The following is a 27,029-nucleotide window of genomic DNA, read 5'->3' on the forward strand; positions in this document are numbered from 1 at the left end:
GACGACATCACCAAACAGCTCCATAGTCACATACACAGCAAAGGAGAGATGTTGTTTACACCTAGTGATGTCAGTGGTATTGAGTGACATCACAGCACAGTGCTAAGGCTCCTGGGCCTGGACACAGCAGCGGCTGCAATATCTCAACGGAGAATACGTTTATATATATGTGTGTGTGTGCGCGTATATATATATATATATATATATATATATATATATATATATATTTCTCCGCCGAAATCACTTTTAAACCCATTTCCACCTTTTTTTCCCTTCTCTTCCTCTTACTTTTTTTTCACGTTTTTTTACGTTTTTCTCCTTTTCGCCTCTTTTCTGGGCGTATTATTCTTCTTTTTCTTCTTTTTTTTCATCTAATTCTTTTTTTTCATCTAATGCATACCCCATCAGTGCAGCAATGCTTATTCAATACCGCCAGCAGATGGAGACACTGGGGGATAATTTTCTAAGGATTTATACTGATTTTTCCTGTCTGAATTTGTCGCACAGAAAGTTGCAGGCCAAATATGTGTGACATTTCTGCGACTTTAGCTTCTAGAGCATTTTTACAACATTATACATAGGTGCTGAATACATAAAAAGCGACTGTTCAGCGACAGACAAGTCGCATCGGCTGAAAGTAGGCCAGAATGTCAGTCCATGTTGGAGCAGGTTTAGATACAGTCTAAAGTATAGATCTCAAAGTCTGTGCACAGAATTTAGCAAGGGCCTCGCACCTTCTGATGCATCAGGTAGGTGCACAATAGCATAGCCTAACCCTCTGTACTTTGGTCTATATTGATGCGGGACATAGACAGCCAGCTGATGACCAATCCATTAGTGCAATGGATGGCTGGAAGCATTTGTCTTTGCCTTTGCAATACCACAGAAGCAATGCATGGTCAATGTACAGCAATGACACACCTGTGTGAACAGCCAGGAGACCCCCCCCCCCCCATGTTATGTTACATAGTTACATAGTTAGTACGGTCGAAAAAAGACATATGTCCATCAAGTTCAACCAGGGAATTAAGGGGTAGGGGTGTGGCGCGATATTGGGGAAGGGATGAGATTTTATATTTCTTCATAAGCATTAATCTTATTTTGTCAATTAGGAACATTCAGCACCCACCCGCTATCAAGGCAGCTGCCTATCATGTCATGCCCTACCTGCACAGGTGTGCTGGCTACTCAAATGATCCAATTAAGGAGGCCATTTAGTCAGCAGCAGCAGAAGTCCTGTGCCTGGACGCTCCAACAGCGGCCAGACACAAGCAGAAGCAGAAGCAGCAGAAGCAGCAGCAGCACCACCTTTTGTTTTTTGGCTGCAGCAGCAGCAAGGCCCACAGGGCTGGCTAGCTGGCTAGCCAGCAAGCAGGTAGCAATGAAAGTAGGAATCTTTCTTTTTAACCCTGTAAGGGGGTGGTGCACTGTACCCGAAGATACTGCCATATCGGGTCAATGCATAGGGCGACGGAAGCAAGCTTCGAAATCGGCCCCCGTTCTCAAAAATCCATTTAATATATGGTCCCCAGATAGGGGACGTATCAGATATTAAACTGATAAGAACAGATACTACACTTGATCTTAGCCAAAAGGCCGAGAAGCGATAACCGTGAAAGGGGCGGGCCCAACAAGGTGCCCTTCATGGGCACTATCACTGCTTGCTGTCAGGGAGGCTGCCAGACAATTTTCCATGCACACTCTGGGCTGGGGGGCAGTCAACCACCAGTACACACAGCAGAACCTAAACCCATACCATTATTGCTAAGCAGCAAGACAGGGGCCCATTGCACTCCCACGGGGCCTTTTTAAATGCAATCCATAACCCGGATTTGCCAGGAACCCTTCTTACTCCTCCTACTTGCATGTGACACTGGGCTTAGGATCTGCATAGGAAACACACACACAAGCACACACCTACCTTTGTTGCCTGCAGATGCCTCCTTGGCTGTCCCCAAACGGTATCAAACCAACACCCACGGGAAGCTGTAAGCATAGAGGACATGCCTGCACCCCATTGGACTTACCTGTGTGGGTTAAACCCGGGTTATTTGACAACCTATGGCGGTGATGGTTCTGCTCAGGCAGAGCAGTGCTGATGCTCCTCATAAAGCTGTCGCTGCTGTGAAGGTTCTAGGTGACATCACAAATCCCTATGGTTACATACACAACAAAGCTGGGTTGTTGTTGTTTACACTCTGCAAGGCCTGTGGAAGTGAGTGACATCATAGCACTGTAGTTCTGAGGGTTCTAGATGGATGCAACAATCTCCTGTTGCTTCTATGAAGGCCATAATAGACGACATCACCAAACAGCTCCATAGTCACATACACAGCAAAGGAGAGATGTTGTTTACACCTAGTGATGTCAGTGGTATTGAGTGACATCACAGCACAGTGCTAAGGCTCCTGGGCCTGGACACAGCAGCGGCTGCAATATCTCAACGGAGAATACGTTTATATATATGTGTGTGTGTGCGCGTATATATATATATATATATATATATATATATATATATATATATATTTCTCCGCCGAAATCACTTTTAAACCCATTTCCACCTTTTTTTCCCTTCTCTTCCTCTTACTTTTTTTTCACGTTTTTTTACGTTTTTCTCCTTTTCGCCTCTTTTCTGGGCGTATTATTCTTCTTTTTCTTCTTTTTTTTCGTCTAATGCATACCCCATCAGTGCAGCAATGCTTATTCAATACCGCCAGCAGATGGAGACACTGGGGGATAATTTTCTAAGGATTTATACTGATTTTTCCTGTCTGAATTTGTCGCACAGAAAGTTGCAGGCCAAATATGTGTGACATTTCTGCGACTTTAGCTTCTAGAGCATTTTTACAACATTATACATAGGTGCTGAATACATAAAAAGCGACTGTTCAGCGACAGACAAGTCGCATCGGCTGAAAGTAGGCCAGAATGTCAGTCCATGTTGGAGCAGGTTTAGATACAGTCTAAAGTATAGATCTCAAAGTCTGTGCACAGAATTTAGCAAGGGCCTCGCACCTTCTGATGCATCAGGTAGGTGCACAATAGCATAGCCTAACCCTCTGTACTTTGGTCTATATTGATGCGGGACATAGACAGCCAGCTGATGACCAATCCATTAGTGCAATGGATGGCTGGAAGCATTTGTCTTTGCCTTTGCAATACCACAGAAGCAATGCATGGTCAATGTACAGCAATGACACACCTGTGTGAACAGCCAGGAGACCCCCCCCCCCCCCATGTTATGTTACATAGTTACATAGTTAGTACGGTCGAAAAAAGACATATGTCCATCAAGTTCAACCAGGGAATTAAGGGGTAGGGGTGTGGCGCGATATTGGGGAAGGGATGAGATTTTATATTTCTTCATAAGCATTAATCTTATTTTGTCAATTAGGAACATTCAGCACCCACCCGCTATCAAGGCAGCTGCCTATCATGTCATGCCCTACCTGCACAGGTGTGCTGGCTACTCAAATGATCCAATTAAGGAGGCCATTTAGTCAGCAGCAGCAGAAGTCCTGTGCCTGGACGCTCCAACAGCGGCCAGACACAAGCAGAAGCAGAAGCAGCAGAAGCAGCAGCAGCACCACCTTTTGTTTTTTGGCTGCAGCAGCAGCAAGGCCCACAGGGCTGGCTAGCTGGCTAGCCAGCAAGCAGGTAGCAATGAAAGTAGGAATCTTTCTTTTTAACCCTGTAAGGGGGTGGTGCACTGTACCCGAAGATACTGCCATATCGGGTCAATGCATAGGGCGACGGAAGCAAGCTTCGAAATCGGCCCCCGTTCTCAAAAATCCATTTAATATATGGTCCCCAGATAGGGGACGTATCAGATATTAAACTGATAAGAACAGATACTACACTTGATCTTAGCCAAAAGGCCGAGAAGCGATAACCGTGAAAGGGGCGGGCCCAACAAGGTGCCCTTCATGGGCACTATCACTGCTTGCTGTCAGGGAGGCTGCCAGACAATTTTCCATGCACACTCTGGGCTGGGGGGCAGTCAACCACCAGTACACACAGCAGAACCTAAACCCATACCATTATTGCTAAGCAGCAAGACAGGGGCCCATTGCACTCCCACGGGGCCTTTTTAAATGCAATCCATAACCCGGATTTGCCAGGAACCCTTCTTACTCCTCCTACTTGCATGTGACACTGGGCTTAGGATCTGCATAGGAAACACACACACAAGCACACACCTACCTTTGTTGCCTGCAGATGCCTCCTTGGCTGTCCCCAAACGGTATCAAACCAACACCCACGGGAAGCTGTAAGCATAGAGGACATGCCTGCACCCCATTGGACTTACCTGTGTGGGTTAAACCCGGGTTATTTGACAACCTATGGCGGTGATGGTTCTGCTCAGGCAGAGCAGTGCTGATGCTCCTCATAAAGCTGTCGCTGCTGTGAAGGTTCTAGGTGACATCACAAATCCCTATGGTTACATACACAACAAAGCTGGGTTGTTGTTGTTTACACTCTGCAAGGCCTGTGGAAGTGAGTGACATCATAGCACTGTAGTTCTGAGGGTTCTAGATGGATGCAACAATCTCCTGTTGCTTCTATGAAGGCCATAATAGACGACATCACCAAACAGCTCCATAGTCACATACACAGCAAAGGAGAGATGTTGTTTACACCTAGTGATGTCAGTGGTATTGAGTGACATCACAGCACAGTGCTAAGGCTCCTGGGCCTGGACACAGCAGCGGCTGCAATATCTCAACGGAGAATACGTTTATATATATGTGTGTGTGTGCGCGTATATATATATATATATATATATATATATATATATATTTCTCCGCCGAAATCACTTTTAAACCCATTTCCACCTTTTTTTCCCTTCTCTTCCTCTTACTTTTTTTTCACGTTTTTTTACGTTTTTCTCCTTTTCGCCTCTTTTCTGGGCGTATTATTCTTCTTTTTCTTCTTTTTTTTCGTCTAATGCATACCCCATCAGTGCAGCAATGCTTATTCAATACCGCCAGCAGATGGAGACACTGGGGGATAATTTTCTAAGGATTTATACTGATTTTTCCTGTCTGAATTTGTCGCACAGAAAGTTGCAGGCCAAATATGTGTGACATTTCTGCGACTTTAGCTTCTAGAGCATTTTTACAACATTATACATAGGTGCTGAATACATAAAAAGCGACTGTTCAGCGACAGACAAGTCGCATCGGCTGAAAGTAGGCCAGAATGTCAGTCCATGTTGGAGCAGGTTTAGATACAGTCTAAAGTATAGATCTCAAAGTCTGTGCACAGAATTTAGCAAGGGCCTCGCACCTTCTGATGCATCAGGCAGGTGCACAATAGCATAGCCTAACCCTCTGTACTTTGGTCTATATTGATGCGGGACATAGACAGCCAGCTGATGACCAATCCATTAGTGCAATGGATGGCTGGAAGCATTTGTCTTTGCCTTTGCAATACCACAGAAGCAATGCATGGTCAATGTACAGCAATGACACACCTGTGTGAACAGCCAGGAGACCCCCCCCCCCCCATGTTATGTTACATAGTTACATAGTTAGTACGGTCGAAAAAAGACATATGTCCATCAAGTTCAACCAGGGAATTAAGGGGTAGGGGTGTGGCGCGATATTGGGGAAGGGATGAGATTTTATATTTCTTCATAAGCATTAATCTTATTTTGTCAATTAGGAACATTCAGCACCCACCCGCTATCAAGGCAGCTGCCTATCATGTCATGCCCTACCTGCACAGGTGTGCTGGCTACTCAAATGATCCAATTAAGGAGGCCATTTAGTCAGCAGCAGCAGAAGTCCTGTGCCTGGACGCTCCAACAGCGGCCAGACACAAGCAGAAGCAGAAGCAGCAGAAGCAGCAGCAGCACCACCTTTTGTTTTTTGGCTGCAGCAGCAGCAAGGCCCACAGGGCTGGCTAGCTGGCTAGCCAGCAAGCAGGTAGCAATGAAAGTAGGAATCTTTCTTTTTAACCCTGTAAGGGGGTGGTGCACTGTACCCGAAGATACTGCCATATCGGGTCAATGCATAGGGCGACGGAAGCAAGCTTCGAAATCGGCCCCCGTTCTCAAAAATCCATTTAATATATGGTCCCCAGATAGGGGACGTATCAGATATTAAACTGATAAGAACAGATACTACACTTGATCTTAGCCAAAAGGCCGAGAAGCGATAACCGTGAAAGGGGCGGGCCCAACAAGGTGCCCTTCATGGGCACTATCACTGCTTGCTGTCAGGGAGGCTGCCAGACAATTTTCCATGCACACTCTGGGCTGGGGGGCAGTCAACCACCAGTACACACAGCAGAACCTAAACCCATACCATTATTGCTAAGCAGCAAGACAGGGGCCCATTGCACTCCCACGGGGCCTTTTTAAATGCAATCCATAACCCGGATTTGCCAGGAACCCTTCTTACTCCTCCTACTTGCATGTGACACTGGGCTTAGGATCTGCATAGGAAACACACACACAAGCACACACCTACCTTTGTTGCCTGCAGATGCCTCCTTGGCTGTCCCCAAACGGTATCAAACCAACACCCACGGGAAGCTGTAAGCATAGAGGACATGCCTGCACCCCATTGGACTTACCTGTGTGGGTTAAACCCGGGTTATTTGACAACCTATGGCGGTGATGGTTCTGCTCAGGCAGAGCAGTGCTGATGCTCCTCATAAAGCTGTCGCTGCTGTGAAGGTTCTAGGTGACATCACAAATCCCTATGGTTACATACACAACAAAGCTGGGTTGTTGTTGTTTACACTCTGCAAGGCCTGTGGAAGTGAGTGACATCATAGCACTGTAGTTCTGAGGGTTCTAGATGGATGCAACAATCTCCTGTTGCTTCTATGAAGGCCATAATAGACGACATCACCAAACAGCTCCATAGTCACATACACAGCAAAGGAGAGATGTTGTTTACACCTAGTGATGTCAGTGGTATTGAGTGACATCACAGCACAGTGCTAAGGCTCCTGGGCCTGGACACAGCAGCGGCTGCAATATCTCAACGGAGAATACGTTTATATATATGTGTGTGTGTGCGCATATATATATATATATATATATATATATATATATATATATATATATTTCTCCGCCGAAATCACTTTTAAACCCATTTCCACCTTTTTTTCCCTTCTCTTCCTCTTACTTTTTTTTCACGTTTTTTTACGTTTTTCTCCTTTTCGCCTCTTTTCTGGGCGTATTATTCTTCTTTTTCTTCTTTTTTTTCGTCTAATGCATACCCCATCAGTGCAGCAATGCTTATTCAATACCGCCAGCAGATGGAGACACTGGGGGATAATTTTCTAAGGATTTATACTGATTTTTCCTGTCTGAATTTGTCGCACAGAAAGTTGCAGGCCAAATATGTGTGACATTTCTGCGACTTTAGCTTCTAGAGCATTTTTACAACATTATACATAGGTGCTGAATACATAAAAAGCGACTGTTCAGCGACAGACAAGTCGCATCGGCTGAAAGTAGGCCAGAATGTCAGTCCATGTTGGAGCAGGTTTAGATACAGTCTAAAGTATAGATCTCAAAGTCTGTGCACAGAATTTAGCAAGGGCCTCGCACCTTCTGATGCATCAGGTAGGTGCACAATAGCATAGCCTAACCCTCTGTACTTTGGTCTATATTGATGCGGGACATAGACAGCCAGCTGATGACCAATCCATTAGTGCAATGGATGGCTGGAAGCATTTGTCTTTGCCTTTGCAATACCACAGAAGCAATGCATGGTCAATGTACAGCAATGACACACCTGTGTGAACAGCCAGGAGACCCCCCCCCCATGTTATGTTACATAGTTACATAGTTAGTACGGTCGAAAAAAGACATATGTCCATCAAGTTCAACCAGGGAATTAAGGGGTAGGGGTGTGGTGCGATATTGGGGAAGGGATGAGATTTTATATTTCTTCATAAGCATTAATCTTATTTTGTCAATTAGGAACATTCAGCACCCACCCGCTATCAAGGCAGCTGCCTATCATGTCATGCCCTACCTGCACAGGTGTGCTGGCTACTCAAATGATCCAATTAAGGAGGCCATTTAGTCAGCAGCAGCAGAAGTCCTGTGCCTGGACGCTCCAACAGCGGCCAGACACAAGCAGAAGCAGAAGCAGCAGCAGCACCACCTTTTGTTTTTTGGCTGCAGCAGCAGCAAGGCCCACAGGGCTGGCTAGCTGGCTAGCCAGCAAGCAGGTAGCAATGAAAGTAGGAATCTTTCTTTTTAACCCTGTAAGGGGGTGGTGCACTGTACCCGAAGATACTGCCATATCGGGTCAATGCATAGGGCGACGGAAGCAAGCTTCGAAATCGGCCCCCGTTCTCAAAAATCCATTTAATATATGGTCCCCAGATAGGGGACGTATCAGATATTAAACTGATAAGAACAGATACTACACTTGATCTTAGCCAAAAGGCCGAGAAGCGATAACCGTGAAAGGGGCGGGCCCAACAAGGTGCCCTTCATGGGCACTATCACTGCTTGCTGTCAGGGAGGCTGCCAGACAATTTTCCATGCACACTCTGGGCTGGGGGGCAGTCAACCACCAGTACACACAGCAGAACCTAAACCCATACCATTATTGCTAAGCAGCAAGACAGGGGCCCATTGCACTCCCACGGGGCCTTTTTAAATGCAATCCATAACCCGGATTTGCCAGGAACCCTTCTTACTCCTCCTACTTGCATGTGACACTGGGCTTAGGATCTGCATAGGAAACACACACACAAGCACACACCTACCTTTGTTGCCTGCAGATGCCTCCTTGGCTGTCCCCAAACGGTATCAAACCAACACCCACGGGAAGCTGTAAGCATAGAGGACATGCCTGCACCCCATTGGACTTACCTGTGTGGGTTAAACCCGGGTTATTTGACAACCTATGGCGGTGATGGTTCTGCTCAGGCAGAGCAGTGCTGATGCTCCTCATAAAGCTGTCGCTGCTGTGAAGGTTCTAGGTGACATCACAAATCCCTATGGTTACATACACAACAAAGCTGGGTTGTTGTTGTTTACACTCTGCAAGGCCTGTGGAAGTGAGTGACATCATAGCACTGTAGTTCTGAGGGTTCTAGATGGATGCAACAATCTCCTGTTGCTTCTATGAAGGCCATAATAGACGACATCACCAAACAGCTCCATAGTCACATACACAGCAAAGGAGAGATGTTGTTTACACCTAGTGATGTCAGTGGTATTGAGTGACATCACAGCACAGTGCTAAGGCTCCTGGGCCTGGACACAGCAGCGGCTGCAATATCTCAACGGAGAATACGTTTATATATATGTGTGTGTGTGCGCGTATATATATATATATATATATATATATATATATATATATATATATATATATATATATTTCTCCGCCGAAATCACTTTTAAACCCATTTCCACCTTTTTTTCCCTTCTCTTCCTCTTACTTTTTTTTCACGTTTTTTTACGTTTTTCTCCTTTTCGCCTCTTTTCTGGGCGTATTATTCTTCTTTTTCTTCTTTTTTTTCGTCTAATGCATACCCCATCAGTGCAGCAATGCTTATTCAATACCGCCAGCAGATGGAGACACTGGGGGATAATTTTCTAAGGATTTATACTGATTTTTCCTGTCTGAATTTGTCGCACAGAAAGTTGCAGGCCAAATATGTGTGACATTTCTGCGACTTTAGCTTCTAGAGCATTTTTACAACATTATACATAGGTGCTGAATACATAAAAAGCGACTGTTCAGCGACAGACAAGTCGCATCGGCTGAAAGTAGGCCAGAATGTCAGTCCATGTTGGAGCAGGTTTAGATACAGTCTAAAGTATAGATCTCAAAGTCTGTGCACAGAATTTAGCAAGGGCCTCGCACCTTCTGATGCATCAGGTAGGTGCACAATAGCATAGCCTAACCCTCTGTACTTTGGTCTATATTGATGCGGGACATAGACAGCCAGCTGATGACCAATCCATTAGTGCAATGGATGGCTGGAAGCATTTGTCTTTGCCTTTGCAATACCACAGAAGCAATGCATGGTCAATGTACAGCAATGACACACCTGTGTGAACAGCCAGGAGACCCCCCCCCCCCCCATGTTATGTTACATAGTTACATAGTTAGTACGGTCGAAAAAAGACATATGTCCATCAAGTTCAACCAGGGAATTAAGGGGTAGGGGTGTGGCGCGATATTGGGGAAGGGATGAGATTTTATATTTCTTCATAAGCATTAATCTTATTTTGTCAATTAGGAACATTCAGCACCCACCCGCTATCAAGGCAGCTGCCTATCATGTCATGCCCTACCTGCACAGGTGTGCTGGCTACTCAAATGATCCAATTAAGGAGGCCATTTAGTCAGCAGCAGCAGAAGTCCTGTGCCTGGACGCTCCAACAGCGGCCAGACACAAGCAGAAGCAGAAGCAGCAGAAGCAGCAGCAGCACCACCTTTTGTTTTTTGGCTGCAGCAGCAGCAAGGCCCACAGGGCTGGCTAGCTGGCTAGCCAGCAAGCAGGTAGCAATGAAAGTAGGAATCTTTCTTTTTAACCCTGTAAGGGGGTGGTGCACTGTACCCGAAGATACTGCCATATCGGGTCAATGCATAGGGCGACGGAAGCAAGCTTCGAAATCGGCCCCCGTTCTCAAAAATCCATTTAATATATGGTCCCCAGATAGGGGACGTATCAGATATTAAACTGATAAGAACAGATACTACACTTGATCTTAGCCAAAAGGCCGAGAAGCGATAACCGTGAAAGGGGCGGGCCCAACAAGGTGCCCTTCATGGGCACTATCACTGCTTGCTGTCAGGGAGGCTGCCAGACAATTTTCCATGCACACTCTGGGCTGGGGGGCAGTCAACCACCAGTACACACAGCAGAACCTAAACCCATACCATTATTGCTAAGCAGCAAGACAGGGGCCCATTGCACTCCCACGGGGCCTTTTTAAATGCAATCCATAACCCGGATTTGCCAGGAACCCTTCTTACTCCTCCTACTTGCATGTGACACTGGGCTTAGGATCTGCATAGGAAACACACACACAAGCACACACCTACCTTTGTTGCCTGCAGATGCCTCCTTGGCTGTCCCCAAACGGTATCAAACCAACACCCACGGGAAGCTGTAAGCATAGAGGACATGCCTGCACCCCATTGGACTTACCTGTGTGGGTTAAACCCGGGTTATTTGACAACCTATGGCGGTGATGGTTCTGCTCAGGCAGAGCAGTGCTGATGCTCCTCATAAAGCTGTCGCTGCTGTGAAGGTTCTAGGTGACATCACAAATCCCTATGGTTACATACACAACAAAGCTGGGTTGTTGTTGTTTACACTCTGCAAGGCCTGTGGAAGTGAGTGACATCATAGCACTGTAGTTCTGAGGGTTCTAGATGGATGCAACAATCTCCTGTTGCTTCTATGAAGGCCATAATAGACGACATCACCAAACAGCTCCATAGTCACATACACAGCAAAGGAGAGATGTTGTTTACACCTAGTGATGTCAGTGGTATTGAGTGACATCACAGCACAGTGCTAAGGCTCCTGGGCCTGGACACAGCAGCGGCTGCAATATCTCAACGGAGAATACGTTTATATATATGTGTGTGTGTGCGCGTATATATATATATATATATATATATATATATATATATATATATTTCTCCGCCTAAATCACTTTTAAACCCATTTCCACCTTTTTTTCCCTTCTCTTCCTCTTACTTTTTTTTCACGTTTTTTTACGTTTTTCTCCTTTTCGCCTCTTTTCTGGGCGTATTATTCTTCTTTTTCTTCTTTTTTTTCGTCTAATGCATACCCCATCAGTGCAGCAATGCTTATTCAATACCGCCAGCAGATGGAGACACTGGGGGATAATTTTCTAAGGATTTATACTGATTTTTCCTGTCTGAATTTGTCGCACAGAAAGTTGCAGGCCAAATATGTGTGACATTTCTGCGACTTTAGCTTCTAGAGCATTTTTACAACATTATACATAGGTGCTGAATACATAAAAAGCGACTGTTCAGCGACAGACAAGTCGCATCGGCTGAAAGTAGGCCAGAATGTCAGTCCATGTTGGAGCAGGTTTAGATACAGTCTAAAGTATAGATCTCAAAGTCTGTGCACAGAATTTAGCAAGGGCCTCGCACCTTCTGATGCATCAGGTAGGTGCACAATAGCATAGCCTAACCCTCTGTACTTTGGTCTATATTGATGCGGGACATAGACAGCCAGCTGATGACCAATCCATTAGTGCAATGGATGGCTGGAAGCATTTGTCTTTGCCTTTGCAATACCACAGAAGCAATGCATGGTCAATGTACAGCAATGACACACCTGTGTGAACAGCCAGGAGACCCCCCCCCCCCCCCATGTTATGTTACATAGTTACATAGTTAGTACGGTCGAAAAAAGACATATGTCCATCAAGTTCAACCAGGGAATTAAGGGGTAGGGGTGTGGCGCGATATTGGGGAAGGGATGAGATTTTATATTTCTTCATAAGCATTAATCTTATTTTGTCAATTAGGAACATTCAGCACCCACCCGCTATCAAGGCAGCTGCCTAACATGTCATGCCCTACCTGCACAGGTGTGCTGGCTACTCAAATGATCCAATTAAGGAGGCCATTTAGTCAGCAGCAGCAGAAGTCCTGTGCCTGCACGCTCCAACAGCGGCCAGACACAAGCAGAAGCAGCAGAAGCAGCAGCAGCACCACCTTTTGTTTTTTGGCTGCAGCAGCAGCAAGGCCCACAGGGCTGGCTAGCTGGCTAGCCAGCAAGCAGGTAGCAATGAAAGTAGGAATCTTTCTTTTTAACCCTGTAAGGGGGTGGTGCACTGTACCCGAAGATACTGCCATATCGGGTCAATGCATAGGGCGACGGAAGCAAGCTTCGAAATCGGCCCCCGTTCTCAAAAATCCATTTAATATATGGTCCCCAGATAGGGGACGTATCAGATATTAAACTGATAAGAACAGATACTACACTTGATCTTAGCCAAAAGGCCGAGAAGCGATAACCGTGAAAGGGGCGGGCCCAACAAGGTGCCCTTCATGGGCACTATCACTGCTTGCTGTCAGGGAGGCTGCCAGACAATTTTCCATGCACACTCTGGGCTGGGGGGCAGTCAACCACCAGTACACACAGCAGAACCTAAACCCATACCATTATTGCTAAGCAGCAAGACAGGGGCCCATTGCACTCCCACGGGGCCTTTTTAAATGCAATCCATAACCCGGATTTGCCAGGAACCCTTCTTACTCCTCCTACTTGCATGTGACACTGGGCTTAGGATCTGCATAGGAAACACACACACAAGCACACACCTACCTTTGTTGCCTGCAGATGCCTCCTTGGCTGTCCCCAAACGGTATCAAACCAACACCCACGGGAAGCTGTAAGCATAGAGGACATGCCTGCACCCCATTGGACTTACCTGTGTGGGTTAAACCCGGGTTATTTGACAACCTATGGCGGTGATGGTTCTGCTCAGGCAGAGCAGTGCTGATGCTCCTCATAAAGCTGTCGCTGCTGTGAAGGTTCTAGGTGACATCACAAATCCCTATGGTTACATACACAACAAAGCTGGGTTGTTGTTGTTTACACTCTGCAAGGCCTGTGGAAGTGAGTGACATCATAGCACTGTAGTTCTGAGGGTTCTAGATGGATGCAACAATTGGGGATTTTCCTAGTATTATGACGGAAAATATGGATTTTATAAAAGACAGGAGGCGAGCATTATATGCATTGTTCTTCTTTACTGCAGACATATAGCAGCCCATAAACAGTTAAATTCCACAAGAAAAAACTTTACACACAATGTGAAACGTACAGGTGTGACCACCTAACTTGCTAGATAAATGTAACCAATGAGAATACAGGATCCCATATATAAGGTTCAGGTAAAGCATATTCTTCCTCTTCTTTGTGCGGATAGATAAGTTCAACATAAAGTCCAATAAGTAAGGTCCAACTGAAAAATTTTCTGTAACTTCGAAAAACTGTAGAATGACTGAATAGGGTTGTATACAATTTGGACTCCTTCAATGATGTAATTGGAGGAAAACTTGAGAGAGGAAAGAGGTCATCATCCAAAAGAATATAAATTGAAGAACGTAGGTCGACATCCCTGGTTGATTAATAAGCTGAAATATATCAAAATATAATAGTTAGAAGGGTGGTAGAGGGAGGGATAATGCTCGCCTCCTGTCTTTTATAAAATCCATATTTTCCGTCATAATACTAGGAAAATCCCCAATTTTATAACAAGACAGGAGGCTCGCATTATATGCATGTTTAAAGTTATCGAATTATATTCAACAAACAAAAAATAATAATCAATTATAGTAATGACATAGATATATGGGAATCAGGTCTATAATAAAAGGTTTTAAAAGTTGAATCTGAAGACCAATTAGCTGCCTTCAGAAGGTCTGATAAAGAGCCACCTGTTTGAATTATTTTAGTGGATACTGCTCCTCTAACAGAATGAGCCCCAAATACCGAAGTATCGATACCAGCCATACACATGACGTTTCTGACCCATCTAGCTAGAGTTGCAGAAGAAACAGGTAAATGAGGTTTACAGAAGGAAATGAGTAATTGAGAACAAGCAGAATGTCGAAGTGTTAAAGTTCTAGTCTCATATGCTTGAAGACATTTGACTACACAAAGTTTGTCGTTATGAGGAAAGGATGGATAAAACACCTGACGAATATTAGTTTTTGTCCTTTTATATATAAAGAAGATAACTCCTTGAGGGGAGAATTGTCTTTGAGATACATCAAGAATTCTGACATCAGAAATCCTTTTAATGGATATTAGACAGAGTAACGTAGTTAATTTAAAAGACAGAAGTTTTAACGAAAGAGTATCATTATCTTGCCACGAATTAAATAATTCTAAAATTAAATTGACATCCCAAGTAGATTGATATTTGGGAGTGGGTGGACGTTTAAAACGCATGCCTTTTAGAAGTTTACATACAATCGGATGTTTCCCAATGGGGAGAGTATTTACTGGAGAGTGATAGAAAGATATGGCTGATCGGTACAGGTTCAACGTACGATACGCTTTTCCTGAATCAAAAGAAGCCGATAGATAATTCAAGATACAGGGAATAGGTGCCGATATGGGATCCAGATCCCGTTGTAGGCACCAATCAGACCAAAGTCTCCAGGCTGATCTATAAGCGATCCTGGTGCCTGGAGCCCATGCTTCTGATAAAATGTCTCTAGTTGATTGAGAAAGTACGTACTCCGAGGGGATTGGCCTGAAATTAACCAAGCTACAAGTTGAAGTTGTTGCGACACAATCAGTGGATGTGGATTCCCTAGGGGGTCTAACAACAAATTGTTGAGATTGGGTAAGATCCTTGGATAATCTATTAACATCCCCAATATTTGGGGGAACCAAGGTTGTGATGGCCACCACGGAGTTATTAGTACTACCGAAGCTTTCTGAATTGAGATCTGGAAAAGTAACCTGGGGATCAGAATGAAGGGGGGAAACGCATATAGTCTCTGATTTGGCCAAATTTGTATGAGAGCATCTGTCCCTAATGATTCGGGATCCGGGCGCCAACTGAAGAATCTTTGAATCTGACGATTCAGTCTGGAAGCGAACAGGTCCAAGTATAGAGGACCCCACAAAAGATGAAGTTGGTGAAATATAGAAGGATCTAATCTCCAATCGCTGTAATCCTTGAGATAGCGGGAATTCCAATCGGCTATTATATTGGAAAGGCCCGGGATGTACTCTGCTTTGAGAATGATCTCCCTGTCCAAACAAAAATGCCATAGGTCTTTGGCAATGCTCGCCAACATAGGGGAATTCGTTCCTCCTAAACGATTGATATATTGGACCGCTGAAATATTGTCCATGCGTAAAAGTATACAACAATGGGTTCTGTCCCCCACAAAACTCTTGAGGGCAAAGAATCCGGCCATCAATTCCAGACAATTGATGTGGATTTGAGATTCCTGGATGGACCATTTGCCACCCGTGGATAGGTGGCCACAACGAGCTCCCCATCCAGTTAGGCTTGCGTCTGATTCCAGAATTAGATCTGGCAGGGGGTTGAAAATGGTCTTCCCATTCCATTCCTGGATATGGTGCAGCCACCAAATTAACTCTTCCTTCGCTTCTGAAGATAGTTGGATCTCGTCTGAGTATCCCAAGCCTTCTCTCAAGTGCTGAATTTTTAGACGTTGAAGAGCTCGATAGTGTAACGGGGCCGGAAAGATGGCCTGAATTGATGCAGATAAGAGACCCACAATTCAAGCTATGGCTCGAAGAGAAATTAGGTTTTTGTTGAGTAATGATCGAATTTCCCTGCGAATCGTCTTCAATTTCTTCAATGGAAGGCTCAATAGAGCCGTCTGAGAATTGATCAAGAAACCCAGAAATTCCATTTCCTGAGAAGGAACAAGAATGGATTTGTCTTGGTTTATTAAGAATCCGAGATTTGATAACAGATCCAGAGTCCAATTCATATGGAGAATGGCTAATTGGTATGAACTTGCCATAATGAGAATGTCGTCCAAATAAATTATGAGACGAACACCTCTGGATCGTAATAGTGCTATTATTGGTTTCATCAATTTGGTGAAACACCAAGGGGCCGATGAAAGGCCGAAGGGAAGACAAGTGAACTGCCATTTGTTCCCTTTCCAAACAAATTGAAGAAACGGTTGGGAAATAGGATGAATTGGTACCGTGAGGTAAGCATCTTTTAGATCGACTTTTATCATCCAATCGTTTTCCCATAACATGTCTCTTAGAAGATGGATGCCCTCCATCTTGAAATGGCGATATATTACTAAATTGTTTAATGTTTTTAAATTTATTACTGGGCGATAGCCAGCATCCTTCTTTTTCACTAGAAAAAGATTGCTTACATAACCTGGAAAATTTAGGGGTACCTGAATAATGGCTTGTTTGGTCAGAAGGTCTTTTATTTCCAATTCTATAAGATTTTGATCCTCCACAGAAAAATGAATGGGAGGAGGAGGAAGAGTTTGAGATGGAATAGTAATGAATTCTATCAGATAACCCTTTGTTGTATTGATAATCCATTGGTCGGAAGATATCCTTTCCCAAAAATGGGAAAAATGTAGGAGTCTTCCGCCCACTGGGGGAAGGAAAGAAGTTGTTAATTGTGCACTTACCTGTTGGTCTGGAACGGGTGTTGAATCTTTGTCCCCTTGGTCTCCATGTTCGACCTCGATAAGGGAAAAAGGGTTGGGGTTGAGGTTGTGGTTGGGGAGGGGGGATGGAATAGGCAGCTCTGTCTGTGTAAGCGGGGCCTCTATATTGTGCTCTGAATTGAGTGTGACGGCCGGGAAAACGACCCCTGTTTCTCCCGGCCCTTCCAAAAACCCTAGTGGGAAAGACTTTTTTCAATGACACCTGGGCTTTGTCCAGTGTGGAAAATAAGCCCACGTACTTAGAAATTTCTTTGATAAAATTGTCACCGAAAAGGTGATTATCCACATCCGTGGATGTAGGAGTGGGAGCCAAATAGGTTAGCTGTGGGTCTAATTTTAATAAAATAGATCGTCTTCTCTCTATACAGAAGGCCTCATTTATGCTACCGAACAAGCAAATAGTCCTTTGTATCCATCCCCTAAGGGAGTCATTGTTAATAGGGTTGCCAGTTTTAAATGCCTCTTCGGACATTTCCATAATACGAGTCAATGGGCCCAGTAAATCTAAGAACTTATCCTGACACAGTTTAAAACTGCGGTCAATTCCTTTAATAGGATTTTTTCCCGATTTTTGTATGAATCTAGATAAAATAGGATCAATATCGGGAGTAGCTGAGGAAGCTGTGGATAAAGTGGGACGTGGGCACTCGGCCCTAAGTTTATTCCTGGCTTTATTGTCCATGTTTTTACGTAGCCAAAGACAAATAAATTTGTCTACCTCAGCAGATGGGGTCCACTCTCCGGATCTGGGGTGAACTATTTGGGAGGGATCAAAGTAAGGAATGCCTTGACTATCTACCACCTTAGAACTAGAAGGTGTACTGTCATCACAATAAACATCACCCTCAATTTCAGTAGGTAAGTATGAGGGGTCATTTCCATCCGTAAAATCGGAGTCATCAACAAGTTCCCCATCATCTCGTTCTCCATTATAATATTCATAGGTTTCATCGTAAACATATTCCTCAGATATAGGTATATCAGATGTAATATTAACCCGTGTATCATTATACTCCTCCCGGGTAGAGGGTCCTGGATGTTGTGTGGTAACATCAGTATGACTGCACTTTTTAAGCAGATTATCATCATCATTTTGACCTTTTTCTTTGAAAATAGTTTTTCTATGTTTTTTAGGTAATAGGTCATCATGGGAAGAAAGTCTCTTTTTTGTATGACTATGGGAACTCAGGGATTGGTGTGCCAGTTGTGCTGAAGATTGAGATATCGCTCTGGCTACAGAGTCTGCAATGGTTTCTTGAACCGCTGCCATGGCATTATTAACGGCAGTGTGCACAGATCTAGAGACTGAATGGTCCACCAATAATTGTAGTTGGTCATTGATAATAATGTCAGAATTAGAGGACTTTTGCTGTTCAGTAGACATAGTGAAATAGTAGGGCACTTAGTATAATTATTTCCAAAATTAATATATGTTGAAATTAATATATGTGAATATCCAGGAAATAATTAATTAAATATATATAAGTAAATTGTAATACTGTAGTCCTAAAAAGGACAAGATAAGACAGAAACCCCCGAGAATAAAGTAAAAATTATTATTCTAAAGACAGTATATCACTATTGTGAGGAGAAGTGTCACAGGGAGGATTCCTGTCAGGCGAGCAGCGCGCGTCTGACAGGAAAGGCTCGAGCGCAGCAAGTGAGAACCACTTGCGCCGAGTTCTCGCGAGACTTAGAAGCAGTCTCGTACAGGGGAAACTGAGGAGGTGCGCGATGTATTAATGGCCGCCGGAGAGTAGCGGGACCACAAGAGCGCACGACAAAGGTAATGTATAGTCAAATTAACCGGAAAGTTAAGATAAAGAAAATAAAAATGAATGTTTAAATCTATACCCGCAGCCGGACAAGGGATAGTAATGGCGTAAGACAGGAAAGATAGATAGACAGAGAATACAGTAGTAATGGAAGGAAAATATCTACTAGAATATATAATTGTATGTTATAAAATTGAATGTACACAGTGATACTTATCTGGCTGCAAGCAGCAAAGAAGAGGAAGAATATGCTTTACCTGAACCTTATATATGGGATCCTGTATTCTCATTGGTTACATTTATCTAGCAAGTTAGGTGGTCACACCTGTACGTTTCACATTGTGTGTAAAGTTTTTTCTTGTGGAATTTAACTGTTTATGGGCTGCTATATGTCTGCAGTAAAGAAGAACAATGCATATAATGCGAGCCTCCTGTCTTGTTATAAAATCTCCTGTTGCTTCTATGAAGGCCATAATAGACGACATCACCAAACAGCTCCATAGTCACATACACAGCAAAGGAGAGATGTTGTTTACACCTAGTGATGTCAGTGGTATTGAGTGACATCACAGCACAGTGCTAAGGCTCCTGGGCCTGGACACAGCAGCGGCTGCAATATCTCAACGGAGAATACGTTTATATATATGTGTGTGTGTGCGCGTATATATATATATATATATATATATATATATATATATATATATATTTCTCCGCCGAAATCACTTTTAAACCCATTTCCACCTTTTTTTCCCTTCTCTTCCTCTTACTTTTTTTTCAAGTTTTTTTACGTTTTTCTCCTTTTCGCCTCTTTTCTGGGCGTATTATTCTTCTTTTTCTTCTTTTTTTTCGTCTAATGCATACCCCATCAGTGCAGCAATGCTTATTCAATACCGCCAGCAGATGGAGACACTGGGGGATAATTTTCTAAGGATTTATACTGATTTTTCCTGTCTGAATTTGTCGCACAGAAAGTTGCAGGCCAAATATGTGTGACATTTCTGCGACTTTAGCTTCTAGAGCATTTTTACAACATTATACATAGGTGCTGAATACATAAAAAGCGACTGTTCAGCGACAGACAAGTCGCATCGGCTGAAAGTAGGCCAGAATGTCAGTCCATGTTGGAGCAGGTTTAGATACAGTCTAAAGTATAGATCTCAAAGTCTGTGCACAGAATTTAGCAAGGGCCTCGCACCTTCTGATGCATCAGGTAGGTGCACAATAGCATAGCCTAACCCTCTGTACTTTGGTCTATATTGATGCGGGACATAGACAGCCAGCTGATGACCAATCCATTAGTGCAATGGATGGCTGGAAGCATTTGTCTTTGCCTTTGCAATACCACAGAAGCAATGCATGGTCAATGTACAGCAATGACACACCTGTGTGAACAGCCAGGAGACCCCCCCCCCCCCCCCATGTTATGTTACATAGTTACATAGTTAGTACGGTCGAAAAAAGACATATGTCCATCAAGTTCAACCAGGGAATTAAGGGGTAGGGGTGTGGCGCGATATTGGGGAAGGGATGAGATTTTATATTTCTTCATAAGCATTAATCTTATTTTGTCAATTAGGAACATTCAGCACCCACCCGCTATCAAGGCAGCTGCCTATCATGTCATGCCCTACCTGCACAGGTGTGCTGGCTACTCAAATGATCCAATTAAGGAGGCCATTTAGTCAGCAGCAGCAGAAGTCCTGTGCCTGGACGCTCCAACAGCGGCCAGACACAAGCAGAAGCAGAAGCAGCAGAAGTAGCAGCAGCACCACCTTTTGTTTTTTGGCTGCAGCAGCAGCAAGGCCCACAGGGCTGGCTAGCTGGCTAGCCAGCAAGCAGGTAGCAATGAAAGTAGGAATCTTTCTTTTTAACCCTGTAAGGGGGTGGTGCACTGTACCCGAAGATACTGCCATATCGGGTCAATGCATAGGGCGACGGAAGCAAGCTTCGAAATCGGCCCCCGTTCTCAAAAATCCATTTAATATATGGTCCCCAGATAGGGGACGTATCAGATATTAAACTGATAAGAACAGATACTACACTTGATCTTAGCCAAAAGGCCGAGAAGCGATAACCGTGAAAGGGGCGGGCCCAACAAGGTGCCCTTCATGGGCACTATCACTGCTTGCTGTCAGGGAGGCTGCCAGACAATTTTCCATGCACACTCTGGGCTGGGGGGCAGTCAACCACCAGTACACACAGCAGAACCTAAACCCATACCATTATTGCTAAGCAGCAAGACAGGGGCCCATTGCACTCCCACGGGGCCTTTTTAAATGCAATCCATAACCCGGATTTGCCAGGAACCCTTCTTACTCCTCCTACTTGCATGTGACACTGGGCTTAGGATCTGCATAGGAAACACACACACAAGCACACACCTACCTTTGTTGCCTGCAGATGCCTCCTTGGCTGTCCCCAAACGGTATCAAACCAACACCCACGGGAAGCTGTAAGCATAGAGGACATGCCTGCACCCCATTGGACTTACCTGTGTGGGTTAAACCCGGGTTATTTGACAACCTATGGCGGTGATGGTTCTGCTCAGGCAGAGCAGTGCTGATGCTCCTCATAAAGCTGTCGCTGCTGTGAAGGTTCTAGGTGACATCACAAATCCCTATGGTTACATACACAACAAAGCTGGGTTGTTGTTGTTTACACTCTGCAAGGCCTGTGGAAGTGAGTGACATCATAGCACTGTAGTTCTGAGGGTTCTAGATGGATGCTACAATCTCCTGTTGCTTCTATGAAGGCCATAATAGACGACATCACCAAACAGCTCCATAGTCACATACACAGCAAAGTAGAGATGTTGTTTACACCTAGTGATGTCAGTGGTATTGAGTGACATCACAGCACAGTGCTAAGGCTCCTGGGCCTGGACACAGCAGCGGCTGCAATATCTCAACGGAGAATACGTTTATATATATGTGTGTGTGTGCGCGTATATATATATATATATATATATATATATATATATATATATATATTTCTCCGCCGAAATCACTTTTAAACCCATTTCCACCTTTTTTTCCCTTCTCTTCCTCTTACTTTTTTTTCACTTTTTTTACGTTTTTCTCCTTTTCGCCTCTTTTCTGGGCGTATTATTCTTCTTTTTCTTCTTTTTTTTCGTCTAATGCATACCCCATCAGTGCAGCAATGCTTATTCAATACCGCCAGCAGATGGAGACACTGGGGGATAATTTTCTAAGGATTTATACTGATTTTTCCTGTCTGAATTTGTCGCACAGAAAGTTGCAGGCCAAATATGTGTGACATTTCTGCGACTTTAGCTTCTAGAGCATTTTTACAACATTATACATAGGTGCTGAATACATAAAAAGCGACTGTTCAGCGACAGACAAGTCGCATCGGCTGAAAGTAGGCCAGAATGTCAGTCCATGTTGGAGCAGGTTTAGATACAGTCTAAAGTATAGATCTCAAAGTCTGTGCACAGAATTTAGCAAGGGCCTCGCACCTTCTGATGCATCAGGTAGGTGCACAATAGCATAGCCTAACCCTCTGTACTTTGGTCTATATTGATGCGGGACATAGACAGCCAGCTGATGACCAATCCATTAGTGCAATGGATGGCTGGAAGCATTTGTCTTTGCCTTTGCAATACCACAGAAGCAATGCATGGTCAATGTACAGCAATGACACACCTGTGTGAACAGCCAGGAGACCCCCCCCCCCCCCCCCCATGTTATGTTACATAGTTACATAGTTAGTACGGTCGAAAAAAGACATATGTCCATCAAGTTCAACCAGGGAATTAAGGGGTAGGGGTGTGGCGCGATATTGGGGAAGGGATGAGATTTTATATTTCTTCATAAGCATTAATCTTATTTTGTCAATTAGGAACATTCAGCACCCACCCGCTATCAAGGCAGCTGCCTATCATGTCATGCCCTACCTGCACAGGTGTGCTGGCTACTCAAATGATCCAATTAAGGAGGCCATTTAGTCAGCAGCAGCAGAAGTCCTGTGCCTGGACGCTCCAACAGCGGCCAGACACAAGCAGAAGCAGAAGCAGCAGAAGCAGCAGCAGCACCACCTTTTGTTTTTTGGCTGCAGCAGCAGCAAGGCCCACAGGGCTGGCTAGCTGGCTAGCCAGCAAGCAGGTAGCAATGAAAGTAGGAATCTTTCTTTTTAACCCTGTAAGGGGGTGGTGCACTGTACCCGAAGATACTGCCATATCGGGTCAATGCATAGGGCGACGGAAGCAAGCTTCGAAATCGGCCCCCGTTCTCAAAAATCCATTTAATATATGGTCCCCAGATAGGGGACGTATCAGATATTAAACTGATAAGAACAGATACTACACTTGATCTTAGCCAAAAGGCCGAGAAGCGATAACCGTGAAAGGGGCGGGCCCAACAAGGTGCCCTTCATGGGCACTATCACTGCTTGCTGTCAGGGAGGCTGCCAGACAATTTTCCATGCACACTCTGGGCTGGGGGGCAGTCAACCACCAGTACACACAGCAGAACCTAAACCCATACCATTATTGCTAAGCAGCAAGACAGGGGCCCATTGCACTCCCACGGGGCCTTTTTAAATGCAATCCATAACCCGGATTTGCCAGGAACCCTTCTTACTCCTCCTACTTGCATGTGACACTGGGCTTAGGATCTGCATAGGAAACACACACACAAGCACACACCTACCTTTGTTGCCTGCAGATGCCTCCTTGGCTGTCCCCAAACGGTATCAAACCAACACCCACGGGAAGCTGTAAGCATAGAGGACATGCCTGCACCCCATTGGACTTACCTGTGTGGGTTAAACCCGGGTTATTTGACAACCTATGGCGGTGATGGTTCTGCTCAGGCAGAGCAGTGCTGATGCTCCTCATAAAGCTGTCGCTGCTGTGAAGGTTCTAGGTGACATCACAAATCCCTATGGTTACATACACAACAAAGCTGGGTTGTTGTTGTTTACACTCTGCAAGGCCTGTGGAAGTGAGTGACATCATAGCACTGTAGTTCTGAGGGTTCTAGATGGATGCAACAATCTCCTGTTGCTTCTATGAAGGCCATAATAGACGACATCACCAAACAGCTCCATAGTCACATACACAGCAAAGGAGAGATGTTGTTTACACCTAGTGATGTCAGTGGTATTGAGTGACATCACAGCACAGTGCTAAGGCTCCTGGGCCTGGACACAGCAGCGGCTGCAATATCTCAACGGAGAATACGTTTATATATATGTGTGTGTGTGTGCGCGTATATATATATATATATATATATATATATATATATATATATATATTTCTCCGCCGAAATCACTTTTAAACCCATTTCCACCTTTTTTTCCCTTCTCTTCCTCTTACTTTTTTTTCACGTTTTTTTACGTTTTTCTCCTTTTCGCCTCTTTTCTGGGCGTATTATTCTTCTTTTTCTTCTTTTTTTTCGTCTAATGCATACCCCATCAGTGCAGCAATGCTTATTCAATACCGCCAGCAGATGGAGACACTGGGGGATAATTTTCTAAGGATTTATACTGATTTTTCCTGTCTGAATTTGTCGCACAGAAAGTTGCAGGCCAAATATGTGTGACATTTCTGCGACTTTAGCTTCTAGAGCATTTTTACAACATTATACATAGGTGCTGAATACATAAAAAGCGACTGTTCAGCGACAGACAAGTCGCATCGGCTGAAAGTAGGCCAGAATGTCAGTCCATGTTGGAGCAGGTTTAGATACAGTCTAAAGTATAGATCTCAAAGTCTGTGCACAGAATTTAGCAAGGGCCTCGCACCTTCTGATGCATCAGGTAGGTGCACAATAGCATAGCCTAACCCTCTGTACTTTGGTCTATATTGATGCGGGACATAGACAGCCAGCTGATGACCAATCCATTAGTGCAATAGATGGCTGGAAGCATTTGTCTTTGCCTTTGCAATACCACAGAAGCAATGCATGGTCAATGTACAGCAATGACACACCTGTGTGAACAGCCAGGAGACCCCCCCCCCCCATGTTATGTTACATAGTTACATAGTTAGTACGGTCGAAAAAAGACATATGTCCATCAAGTTCAACCAGGGAATTAAGGGGTAGGGGTGTGGCGCGATATTGGGGAAGGGATGAGATTTTATATTTCTTCATAAGCATTAATCTTATTTTGTCAATTAGGAACATTCAGCACCCACCCGCTATCAAGGCAGCTGCCTATCATGTCATGCCCTACCTGCACAGGTGTGCTGGCTACTCAAATGATCCAATTAAGGAGGCCATTTAGTCAGCAGCAGCAGAAGTCCTGTGCCTGGACGCTCCAACAGCGGCCAGACACAAGCAGAAGCAGAAGCAGCAGAAGCAGCAGCAGCACCACCTTTTGTTTTTTGGCTGCAGCAGCAGCAAGGCCCACAGGGCTGGCTAGCTGGCTAGCCAGCAAGCAGGTAGCAATGAAAGTAGGAATCTTTCTTTTTAACCCTGTAAGGGGGTGGTGCACTGTACCCGAAGATACTGCCATATCGGGTCAATGCATAGGGCGACGGAAGCAAGCTTCGAAATCGGCCCCCGTTCTCAAAAATCCATTTAATATATGGTCCCCAGATAGGGGACGTATCAGATATTAAACTGATAAGAACAGATACTACACTTGATCTTAGCCAAAAGGCCGAGAAGCGATAACCGTGAAAGGGGCGGGCCCAACAAGGTGCCCTTCATGGGCACTATCACTGCTTGCTGTCAGGGAGGCTGCCAGACAATTTTCCATGCACACTCTGGGCTGGGGGGCAGTCAACCACCAGTACACACAGCAGAACCTAAACCCATACCATTATTGCTAAGCAGCAAGACAGGGGCCCATTGCACTCCCACGGGGCCTTTTTAAATGCAATCCATAACCCGGATTTGCCAGGAACCCTTCTTACTCCTCCTACTTGCATGTGACACTGGGCTTAGGATCTGCATAGGAAACACACACACAAGCACACACCTACCTTTGTTGCCTGCAGATGCCTCCTTGGCTGTCCCCAAACGGTATCAAACCAACACCCACGGGAAGCTGTAAGCATAGAGGACATGCCTGCACCCCATTGGACTTACCTGTGTGGGTTAAACCCGGGTTATTTGACAACCTATGGCGGTGATGGTTCTGCTCAGGCAGAGCAGTGCTGATGCTCCTCATAAAGCTGTCGCTGCTGTGAAGGTTCTAGGTGACATCACAAATCCCTATGGTTACATACACAACAAAGCTGGGTTGTTGTTGTTTACACTCTGCAAGGCCTGTGGAAGTGAGTGACATCATAGCACTGTAGTTCTGAGGGTTCTAGATGGATGCAACAATCTCCTGTTGCTTCTATGAAGGCCATAATAGACGACATCACCAAACAGCTCCATAGTCACATACACAGCAAAGGAGAGATGTTGTTTACACCTAGTGATGTCAGTGGTATTGAGTGACATCACAGCACAGTGCTAAGGCTCCTGGGCCTGGACACAGCAGCGGCTGCAATATCTCAACGGAGAATACGTTTATATATATATGTGTGTGTGTGCGCGTATATATATATATATATATATATATATATATATATATATATATATATATATATTTCTCCGCCGAAATCACTTTTAAACCCATTTCCACCTTTTTTTCCCTTCTCTTCCTCTTACTTTTTTTTCACGTTTTTTTACGTTTTTCTCCTTTTCACCTCTTTTCTGGGCGTATTATTCTTCTTTTTCTTCTTTTTTTTCGTCTAATGCATACCCCATCAGTGCAGCAATGCTTATTCAATACCGCCAGCAGATGGAGACACTGGGGGATAATTTTCTAAGGATTTATACTGATTTTTCCTGTCTGAATTTGTCGCACAGAAAGTTGCAGGCCAAATATGTGTGACATTTCTGCGACTTTAGCTTCTAGAGCATTTTTACAACATTATACATAGGTGCTGAATACATAAAAAGCGACTGTTCAGCGACAGACAAGTCGCATCGGCTGAAAGTAGGCCAGAATGTCAGTCCATGTTGGAGCAGGTTTAGATACAGTCTAAAGTATAGATCTCAAAGTCTGTGCACAGAATTTAGCAAGGGCCTCGCACCTTCTG

At 44.5% G+C, this 27,029-nt stretch overlaps 9 non-coding genes across 9 annotated transcripts; all 9 read right to left on the bottom strand.

Annotated features, from left to right (window-relative positions):
- Window positions 1-1,417: 1,417 nt before the first annotated feature.
- Window positions 1,418-1,608, bottom strand: LOC130326908 (U2 spliceosomal RNA). The gene has a single exon (XR_008871439.1). It is a non-coding gene; the product is annotated as a U2 spliceosomal RNA (small nuclear RNA).
- A 2,091-nt stretch (window positions 1,609-3,699) lies between these two features.
- Window positions 3,700-3,890, bottom strand: LOC130326920 (U2 spliceosomal RNA). The gene has a single exon (XR_008871450.1). It is a non-coding gene; the product is annotated as a U2 spliceosomal RNA (small nuclear RNA).
- A 2,082-nt stretch (window positions 3,891-5,972) lies between these two features.
- Window positions 5,973-6,163, bottom strand: LOC130326932 (U2 spliceosomal RNA). Its single transcript, XR_008871459.1, has one exon. It is a non-coding gene; the product is annotated as a U2 spliceosomal RNA (small nuclear RNA).
- A 2,078-nt stretch (window positions 6,164-8,241) lies between these two features.
- On the bottom strand, window positions 8,242-8,432 carry LOC130326945 (U2 spliceosomal RNA). Its single transcript, XR_008871465.1, has one exon. It is a non-coding gene; the product is annotated as a U2 spliceosomal RNA (small nuclear RNA).
- A 2,103-nt stretch (window positions 8,433-10,535) lies between these two features.
- LOC130326947 (U2 spliceosomal RNA) lies at window positions 10,536-10,726 on the bottom strand. Its single transcript, XR_008871467.1, has one exon. It is a non-coding gene; the product is annotated as a U2 spliceosomal RNA (small nuclear RNA).
- Window positions 10,727-12,810: 2,084 nt separating this feature from the next.
- On the bottom strand, window positions 12,811-13,001 carry LOC130326948 (U2 spliceosomal RNA). Its single transcript, XR_008871468.1, has one exon. It is a non-coding gene; the product is annotated as a U2 spliceosomal RNA (small nuclear RNA).
- Window positions 13,002-20,848: 7,847 nt separating this feature from the next.
- On the bottom strand, window positions 20,849-21,039 carry LOC130326949 (U2 spliceosomal RNA). The gene has a single exon (XR_008871469.1). It is a non-coding gene; the product is annotated as a U2 spliceosomal RNA (small nuclear RNA).
- A 2,094-nt stretch (window positions 21,040-23,133) lies between these two features.
- LOC130326950 (U2 spliceosomal RNA) lies at window positions 23,134-23,324 on the bottom strand. The gene has a single exon (XR_008871470.1). It is a non-coding gene; the product is annotated as a U2 spliceosomal RNA (small nuclear RNA).
- A 2,091-nt stretch (window positions 23,325-25,415) lies between these two features.
- Window positions 25,416-25,606, bottom strand: LOC130326951 (U2 spliceosomal RNA). The gene has a single exon (XR_008871471.1). It is a non-coding gene; the product is annotated as a U2 spliceosomal RNA (small nuclear RNA).
- Between the last annotated feature and the right edge of the window lie 1,423 nt (window positions 25,607-27,029).

The sequence above is a fragment of the Hyla sarda genome, unplaced genomic scaffold (genome assembly GCF_029499605.1).
Source record: "Hyla sarda isolate aHylSar1 unplaced genomic scaffold, aHylSar1.hap1 scaffold_289, whole genome shotgun sequence".
NCBI lineage: Eukaryota > Metazoa > Chordata > Amphibia > Anura > Hylidae > Hyla > Hyla sarda.